Source organism: Lactuca sativa, chromosome 5, assembly GCF_002870075.4.
Source record: "Lactuca sativa cultivar Salinas chromosome 5, Lsat_Salinas_v11, whole genome shotgun sequence".
Lineage (NCBI taxonomy): Eukaryota > Viridiplantae > Streptophyta > Magnoliopsida > Asterales > Asteraceae > Lactuca > Lactuca sativa.
In genome coordinates, this window is record NC_056627.2 from 152,815,077 (window position 1) to 152,824,774 (window position 9,698).

At 33.2% G+C, this 9,698-nt stretch overlaps 1 non-coding gene across 1 annotated transcript; it reads right to left on the reverse strand.

Moving 5' to 3' along the window:
- Window positions 1-8,966: 8,966 nt before the first annotated feature.
- Window positions 8,967-9,073, reverse strand: LOC111890480 (small nucleolar RNA R71). Its single transcript, XR_002849882.1, has one exon. It is a non-coding gene; the product is annotated as a small nucleolar RNA R71 (small nucleolar RNA).
- Window positions 9,074-9,698: the final 625 nt, after the last annotated feature.

Sequence of the window (9,698 nt, forward strand, 5' to 3'; positions counted from 1 at the left end):
ATTAAAACAAAATGTTAAGTACAAACGATTAAATAGAAATTTTATTTGAATTTGAAATTGAAATAAGTGAAAATTATGAGAAAAAAAACATGCAAAAAATACATAAATAAAAATTATGTATTTATTGTGTAGTACACGGGTTAATTATAACAAAATGTTAAACATAAAGGTTTAAACCGTAAATTTATTTGAAATTTAAAATTTAAAATTTAAAATTAATGGTAGATTTAATTTATGGAAACCAAATCTACTATAATAAATGAAGGTTTTTTGCCACATGTCCTCTTTTCATTTATTTGGACACATGACGTTTCTAGAATTTTTAAAATTTTCTATTTTCCACTTGTCATTTTATTGTATTTTTAATTTTATTAAATTAAAATTTCACATTTAATATGTAAGGTAATATATATGTAAGGTATTTATTAGAAAGGGTTTATATATGTAATGTATTCAATACATTAAAGTCTCATTAATTTTAATAATTTAAAAAATTTCTTATTTTTCTTATAAATTCAAACTTTGAATTAAATTTCATATTTAATTTTTTTTAAATAAACTCATTTAATACATGGGTCTCACACCTAGTTAATGATATATTGAAAATGAAAATTAAAGTAATGACAAGTGGAAAATAAATATATATCTCAAATTTTGACAAAATGATATGTGGCTAATAAATTATAAGAGAATGACATGTGGCAAATTCATTTTCATTTATTAGGATAGATTAGAAACCCCTAAAAAAAAACAACATACTAACAATGTTATAAAAAAGCATGGACTTCGGTGGAGGCATGAATCCAAAAACCAACTCGTTTCTAAACTTTTAAATCAACCAAAAAACAGTCACCACCACGACATCAAATGTATTCCTCGGTATAGAAAAGAGAGGCATTCCAACCGACCACAATTAATAGAAGAAATAGATCAATAGCAAAGATCTCTAAATCCCACAGTAAATTATCCGCAACCAAAGAGTGCGAAACACACAACATGCAACAAAAACGTTTTCAATAGATGCTACAAAAGAGAAACACACATGACAAAGAATTGAAAGTTTATAGTGAACCAATATAAAATTTACCGTTCTTATATTATGAAACCAAAAGCGAAACATATTTTTACATTTAACTAAAAACCACGTACTTATATTTGAAAATAAAGTAGAAGCCTACTATTGATTTTATAATAACATATCATATTTTTTTTATAAAAACATATATTTATATAAGAAAAAAAATAAAGTTAATTCTAAAAAATAATATCACATAAAATTAAAAATAGATAAGATGATGATATTATACTTCAAATTCTTTTTAGATAAAACGTAGAACACAATAACATTTAATGATGTATTATAGTTCGAATGTTTAGTTTAAGATAAAGTTTAAACAAGAAAAATTATATATATATATATATATATATATATATATATATATATATATATATATATATATATATATATATTTGCATTATGATTAAAATTAGCATGTTTTTTTAATTTATACAAATATTACATTTTTTATTTTTTTCATTTTTTTTAGTTTTTTGTCTTTTTATTTGATTTATGGTAATTAATAAAAGATTTAACAGACTTATTTTAAATTTCATAAATGGTCCTTAAATGTAATTTACAAATGGTCCTTAGTCGAAATTTCACACAATGTTAGAAATAGTCTTTATCTAAAATTTCTAGTTTTTATCTAAAATTTCCTCAACTACAGATCCATTTAACGATATTCATCATAAGGACCAATTGTGTGCAAAATGTTATCCAAAGGGACCATTAATGCAAAAAAAGGTTTCATAAAGACTGTTTTGGGGACAATATTTTATTTGTAAAATTTGCAATATTTTATTTGATTGTAACTCTCTATCTTCTTTCTAGTTTATTTGATTAACGAAAATTTTGTTGTTAAAAAACAAATATTTTTTTGGTCATCCTTTCTGAAAAATGAAATTAATGTGGTTTCAAAAAGTCCAAATAACCCTAAAATCGATAAATTTATTACATGAAATCAATTCTTTCAAGTAGCCTTCAATTTTATACTCTATTTTTTAGCCATACAAATCAATTTTACTACACGCGTTTGTAACCATAATCAAAAATGCTCTACCATTTACACACCTTATTCCAAAAACTCATTTGCAACTAGACAATAGAAACATGTGCACATCGTTTTCAACAACAAGATCACAAGCGGGCAAGAAAGTAAGTGTAAATCAACATCCCACCTGCCAAAATTAGCTCGGACTTGGATTCTTTTCAACCCATTCTTCTAAAACACTATTCACCCTGATCGGAGCAAAATTGCAAGTGTATGACAATTCGAACACTAAAAAAATTACCATCAATAAGAATATAAGATGACAACAGGAAGTTATTGTAATATGAACTGTATTCACTGTCATTTAACACAACATTAGCTCAACTCTCATTCAATTATTGACATGTGGAAAAACCTGACCATATTCAAAATTATCATTGACACGCAAAATATTTTATTCTCAATGATGCCAAAATATACCTTAAAAATTGTTTGATCATTGAATCCAAAAAACTCTTGGAATTCACCTAAAAAAGGAAGCTCTATAATCCATTTTTTTAATCAAAAAAACAGTTTTCATCAATACCATCCTTGTCTAACATAAAATTCACGATATCATTTTGTGTTCCCCCAAAGTAATGTTACATTTGATAATTCAATGTCAAGGGCTCGAAATCTTCCTCAATCAATTTGTATTGTATAAACAACCATACTTATAGTACATTACCTGAACTAAATTATTCGAAAGAACTTTAGGTTCATTGAAAAATCATCACGTATTTAACTAATAGAGTTCCATTGCACAAAAACTCAGCCTATCCGTAGAATCCTCAAAATCTCAGATACGTACAGATACGTAATTTCTAAAAATCGACCAATAAAATAGAATTGATCAGACTCGAGTCAAACTCCGCCAAACTCGAAAAAATTGCTAAAACTCAAGGTTTTTGAATTTTTTTTAAAAATAAAGAATCTAATATATATATATATATATATATATATATATATATATATATATATATATATATATATATATATATATATATATATATATATATATATATATATATAACGTTCAAACGAAAATAAAAAAGTATTTAGAATAGAATGATGAATCTTACTATATATATATATATATATATATATATATATATATATATATATATATATATATATATATATATATATATATATATATATATATATATCCGGTTCCAATGAATACTAATTTTAAAGTGATGACTCGTGAGAACACCCTAAAAATTTGAAAAAAAAAATCTAAAAAAAATAGAAATCATAAAATTGAGTATAGATCTATGTCCGGGAGAAAAAAAAAAATGGGAAAAAATTTGCATCGTTAAAATTGATCTATGATACAATTTTAATTTTTTATTTTGCATCATTATGATCCATTATTCAATTTAATGATCCAAATTTTGTTTTCCAATTTTTTTCTCCCTGACATACATCTATGCTCAATTTTGTGATTCGTATTTTAAAAAAAATCAATTTTTTTTAAGGTGTCCTCACTTTAAAATGAATACTCACCCAGTTATGTTTATACATATTGTAACACCACAGGTTTTCAAACAAAATTTCTTTTAAAAACCACATAATTCTCATATCACATTTCACAAAAACTCCATTTAATTTATTTACAAAACACAACTATATATATATATATATATATATATATATATATATATATATATATATAATAATAATAATAATAATAATAATAATAATAATAATAATAATAATAATAATAATAATAATAATCCAGGATCCTCAAATCATAACTCCTTTTCTGGTGTGTACAATCGAGCCGGTGCCTTCCCGCGATTCTGAATAAATCTGAAACACATAACGCATAACACGGTAAGCACGAAGCTTAGTGAGTTCCCCAAAATACCACGCACATATAATCAACCACTTGAGGCTATAGCTCTGTAAGACCCTCTAGTCAAAGTGTCTTAGTGGAACCCTCCAGTTCCACAACTCTGATGGACACTCCGGTCCTAACTCTGTAAACTTTGAATAATACGCAACATAAATCACAAAGAAATAATGCAGGATCTCACGATACACATATAAGCACATTAGACATCTCTGTCACACAAAATACCACTCATGGTAAAGTATAGTGAGAAGACTTACCTCGAATGATGAACAGCCCCTATAACGCTGCTGCTATGCACCCGCCTCTAACTCTGAGCCAAAACCACAATTAACCCATTTAGAAACTAAGTCCAGACTCTCACTCATTAGGTCGAGAGGAAAACCACTAACCATCCCATTAAAAGCCTAAAACCCATTAGGCCCACCAAGGCCCAATAATAAATGGGTTCACCCGAGGCCCACTCTTAAAACTAAATGGCAACCCCAACCACAAGGGCCCAAGGAAAATTATAATATTTCTCTGCTCATAGTCTCTAATTCACAAGCCCAAAGATTCAGGCCCAACCCTCACGACCCATGATAAGATCCAGCCCAAAAGCCCACTGTGAAGTTACGAGGGGCGTACCTCTCTTGGTACGCTCAACATGCTTACGCATGCATGAAACTGATCGGGGACTCCAACCCAGTACGCGGGGCGTACTGGAACTTACGCTAGGTGTACGTCCAGTTTTGCTTTAATCCATTCTCTTGGTCTTAACCCGTTAAGACCTTAACTCATTTCTCAAATCTGGACTTCCTATCGTCTCTTACTCCATAAAGGAAGTGACTTTAAGCCTTTGCATGGCTGATAAGGTCACAAACACATAAAACTCTTACTCTCTTAACTCGAAATGCTCAAATCTCATGCATATGTTGATTCTCATGTTTAAGACCTCATTTTTATGGATCCTCGCCACTAGAAACACTTAAAAGGACATATATTGAGCTCTGGAGTGCAACAACTCATAAAGTCTCAAGCTTTGGGACTAAAACCCCTAAAATGGACCATATCATGCACAAAACAAAAGGGATGGGAAATCTTTGAGCTTTATACCTCCAAATGATGCCCCAACCACAGAAAAGCTCAGATCCAAAGCCTGGACTCCATCTCTATTCTCTTCCATGCTCCTTCTTCACTCCAAAAATTCCACAATAACACTTATAAGCTCACAATGGTCACACATACAAGCTCAAGAACGAGGATTAGGTTTAGGGGGGTTTTTTGAATGAGGATGGTGGCCAGGAATGAGGCCATCTCATTCTTTATATAGGGACACTCCTCTTAATGAGGGTTTTCTTCTGTGCCTAGTACGCCCACATTAGGCCCTGGTACACCCAACGTATTAGGTGGCCCAGCTTAAATGTCACGCACATGAGTGCGCTAAGCGTACACACACATACGCCCAACGTACTCCGCTGCCATCAATTTCAACTAAAGGACTTATCTTGCCAAATCATCAACATCGCTTCCTCGACATAACCCTGATTCCCACGAACCTCATACCCTCGGATAGCTAACAAGATGCCCTATGCTCCTAGCAACTCGTTACAACCCCGAGACTCCCTATGCCCGGTTTGCAGCCCACGAACACTAATCACGGACGATTAGAAACAGGATGTTACAATTCTCCCCCACTTGAATTAGATTTTTCCCTCAAAATCGCTCCTTATCAACACATAGATCAAACCGATAACCCGAAAAGAACCACTGAAAGGACCTCTTATAATGCAACAGTCTCTTCCACCTGATCCCAACAGAAACTCCCGACCCCGAAGAAGGACATACCCATCTGCCTCTGCGGTACTCGATCTGAATCTTTCCGAACTACAAAACTCTAGTGGTCTGTCTCCCTGCCATACCACCATCACAAAATATCATGTTAATCTCTCATGGATTAACAAACTCTAAGAACACTGTACCAACTCTGATTCTCTAATCGATCCTAGTCGAACTCAAGAGGAACTGAAAGGTCATAACCCACTAAGGACCTACCACCTGAACCACTATCAGAACTTATCGGAAAGAATAAATCCCACAAATCTGACCTCAAACACAAGAAAAGACTATTCTCACCTGGAAGTATCCTCTGACACCCATAGACATAAGCCCCAACTTCCTCTCAGATTTCCCCTTTAATACTGAGCACCAGGTCAACTCCCGATCCAATAGATGAACCTCTAAAGCTTACTCATTGCAAACCAAAATGTCTCATCGACTTCCTTCTCACAATAACTATCTCGACTCATCGCGACACACAAGTGACGAAGTTCGCTTTACCCCAAGCGAATACTACAACTCATCTGAAATCGTCTCGCTTTCGACCTTTGTCATCTACCACCCACTGGTTCCATGCGTCTTGCGAGTATTCTCATACCAACGAAACTGACCCACTATGGTCTAAGAAATCAGATGAAGACCAATATCCCTCAAAATGAAAACCATCTACAAAACCGAAACCTCATCTCGCCTACTCAACACACGAACGAATCTAGACTTAAGCTCGAGAGTCTGATTCAACAGTAGACTTGTAACCACTCAATTCCAATATGGTACTCAACTCATGACCCAAGATTCACAAATTTAAGCATACACCTTTGATATGTGCATATTTAGCTATGGATTTAGTATAAATTTTTATCATTATTCAGCTAATTATTTACATTTTATGGACAAAAGCTACTTAATAGTATTGGAATTATATTTGTAGTCCAAAAGATATGCTCGGAAGCTAAAGGAAGAAGGAGAAGCGATTGGAAGTTCGGGAATTGAAACAAGGAAGAAAAATGCCAAAAACAAGAAGGACTCAGCGAGTAGGGACGGCTACTCGATGAGTCGTGTCGAAGATTCGCAAAGCTCTATAAGTCCTTGCCGTACACGGATTTTTTAATGAGGGACTCGACGAGTCGGTCATTGGACTTGATGAGTCACCTCTGTTTCTAGAATAATATAAATAGGGACTTGGAGATTGAGATAGGGGACTTCTCTGGAACCCTAGGAGGCAAAATTACGATTGAAGGTGCTGTTAGGTCGTGAGAAGCTGAGGAATCAACCCTACATTCAATCTTGAAGAGAATTAAGGCAACTTTAGTTTATTCTTAGTAATCTTTTGATTTGAATCATGTTTAAACTCTTTAATTTCTTTTTTGAGTTTGTGTTTACTGTTATTATGAACTAAACCCTTATTCTTCTGTTTAGGGTAGAGGATTTTGTGAACATGGATTGATTTTATGGTTAGGATTAATTTTAATTGGTGATTATGTTTTGTTAAGCTTGTTAAAGAACCTTATATGTTAATAATAACTATTCTTCTGTTAATAAATCAGTAATTAAGTTGTATGAACATCTCTTAGTTATTAATTTCATATGATATATGTGACCACATAGTTGTATGTCTAGGAATAACGAACGTGAAGCTAGAATTAGCTAGAAGATAGGTAAGTTAATGTGTGAGCTTGTATTAAGAACCATCAGCAAGAGGCTAATTGAATGACCAACTTAATTAACCATTACAAGTCTTATGTAACCCAAATCAATATATAGGAAATTCATTAATTTAGACAGCTGACCATTGCTTGAATTAATCTGTTTTCTAAGGATTAGTAATAACGAATGTGAATCTAATCTCCTTAATCGGTAACCAATTAAGAATTAATCCGAAACATTTACTATAAAATCGTCCATGGGATCAATTGAGTCGAACCTAAACAGAAGTCCTCTTAACTATTGAATTTAGTGGTAATTATTTGCTTAGCTGCTGGTTAGTTAAATTGCATGTTAGTTAGTCTATTTAAGTTTCCAGTCTTGTAAAACTAGAGAAAACCCTAATTCCATTACTTGTTATTTTAGATAATATTAATTATTAGTTTTAATTTTCCGTTCCCTGATTTCGATACCCTACTTATTTAGCTACACCACAATTGATAGGTCCACTGCCTTTGTGTGTTAACTTTATAATTAGAAGTAGGTTTAAAACTAGTTGAGTTCACACACATCAAGTTTTTGACGCCGTTGCCGGGGAACGGTTCAAAAATTAACATTAATTTCTAATTTTATCGATCCTTTGTGTGAGATTTATCGTACACAAATTTAATTCTTAAGTAGTTTAGTAATTAGGATAAGTTTTAATAATTTATGTTTTTATAAGTTAGTAAGTATTTTTTTCTGTTTCTGCTTGAACTCGCTGAGTCCAATCGAAGCTACTTGGCGAGTCCGTCACTGTTTCACAGTTCCGTTTTTTATTTTATTTCTGTTATTTTTACGCATTTTTCTTGTTTTGTTTGCAGGCATTATATGACCCGAGGATCCAACACAACTCTGGTTCTTCCATATGAAGACCCAGAATCCGCTCTAAGGAAAAACAAGGATAAGAACGTAGGAGAAACCGCAACATCGAAGAATTCACCGTTGAAGAATCTAAAACCTGTCTTCAGTAAAAAAAAAAGGACAAGATAGCAGGTGAGGCCAATAGTAAACATAGCGAAGGCAGTAAATAAGAAAGTTTTGAAGACAATACAAAAGAAGTCGAGATTGAGTATGATTACGTCTCTAAATCCGAAGAAGAAAGCGAGTTTGAAGATGAACCAATTAACCCCATGGCTAATATCGATGAAGTTCCCATGGGAGAATGGAAGAAGAGGATACATGAAGATACCGGCCTAGGACTAGTGCAACCCGTGATTCCCACGACAGCTACTTTTGAGCTAAAGGGCCACATACTTGCTCAACTTAAGGAGATTCCCTTCTATGGAAAAGATCACGAAGACGCTTATAAGCACTTAGACGAGGTCAACGATGTAGCCGATTACTTCAATGTTCTGAATGTGCCTCGTGAAACCGTTTTGCTTCGTATGCTTCCTGTCACGTTCAAAGGTGTTGAAAAGGATTGGCTCAAGTCACTCCCTCCCGGATCCATCACTACATGGGCTAAGATGAAAGAAGAATTTATCTATCAATTTTTCCCTCCCTCAAAGATAGCCAAATTGAAGAAAGCTATTGCCAACTTTAAACAACAAGTTGGAGAATCCTTATACGAGGAGTGGGAGAGATACAAAGGCTTGCTAAGAAACTGCCCGCATCATGATCTAAATAGTCAACAAGAAATCTCCATTTTCTATGATGGAGTGAATGTAACTACAAGGCAACTTCTTGATTCACAAGGACCTTTCACAAAAAAGCCACCCCCGTAAATCAAGGAGTTAATTGAAGAATTCTCTAAGCAATATAGAGAATATCATAACCCAAGGAATGAGCTAAGTCGGGGGGTGGTGAACACTGTTAACGATAGCATGGCAGCAATGATGACTAAACTAGAGAGTTTAGATCGAAGAATAACTAAGATGGACCAATCCATCCACGCTATCCAGGTAGGATGTGATAATTGTAGAGGACCTGACCTCATTAAAGATTGTGATTTGGACAAGAATGGGAACCGGAAAGCACAAGTTTTCTATTCAAGTGGTGATAGATATGATGATAATTGGCGGAAACCCAAGAAGGAATGGCTCCCGTATGATGAGTACAAAAAGGCAAAGGAGGAGAAATACAAGAAAAAAAAAGGGGTTTCTATCAAAAGGAGGAACTGGTTATGGAAAAGAAAGCTGATTTGGAAGAAATTTTCACAAGGTTTGTAGTTGCATCCGAGAAGAGGCACAATGATACCGACATTGAATTGAAGGAGCAACGAATAATGCTTAAAGATGCTATGATGA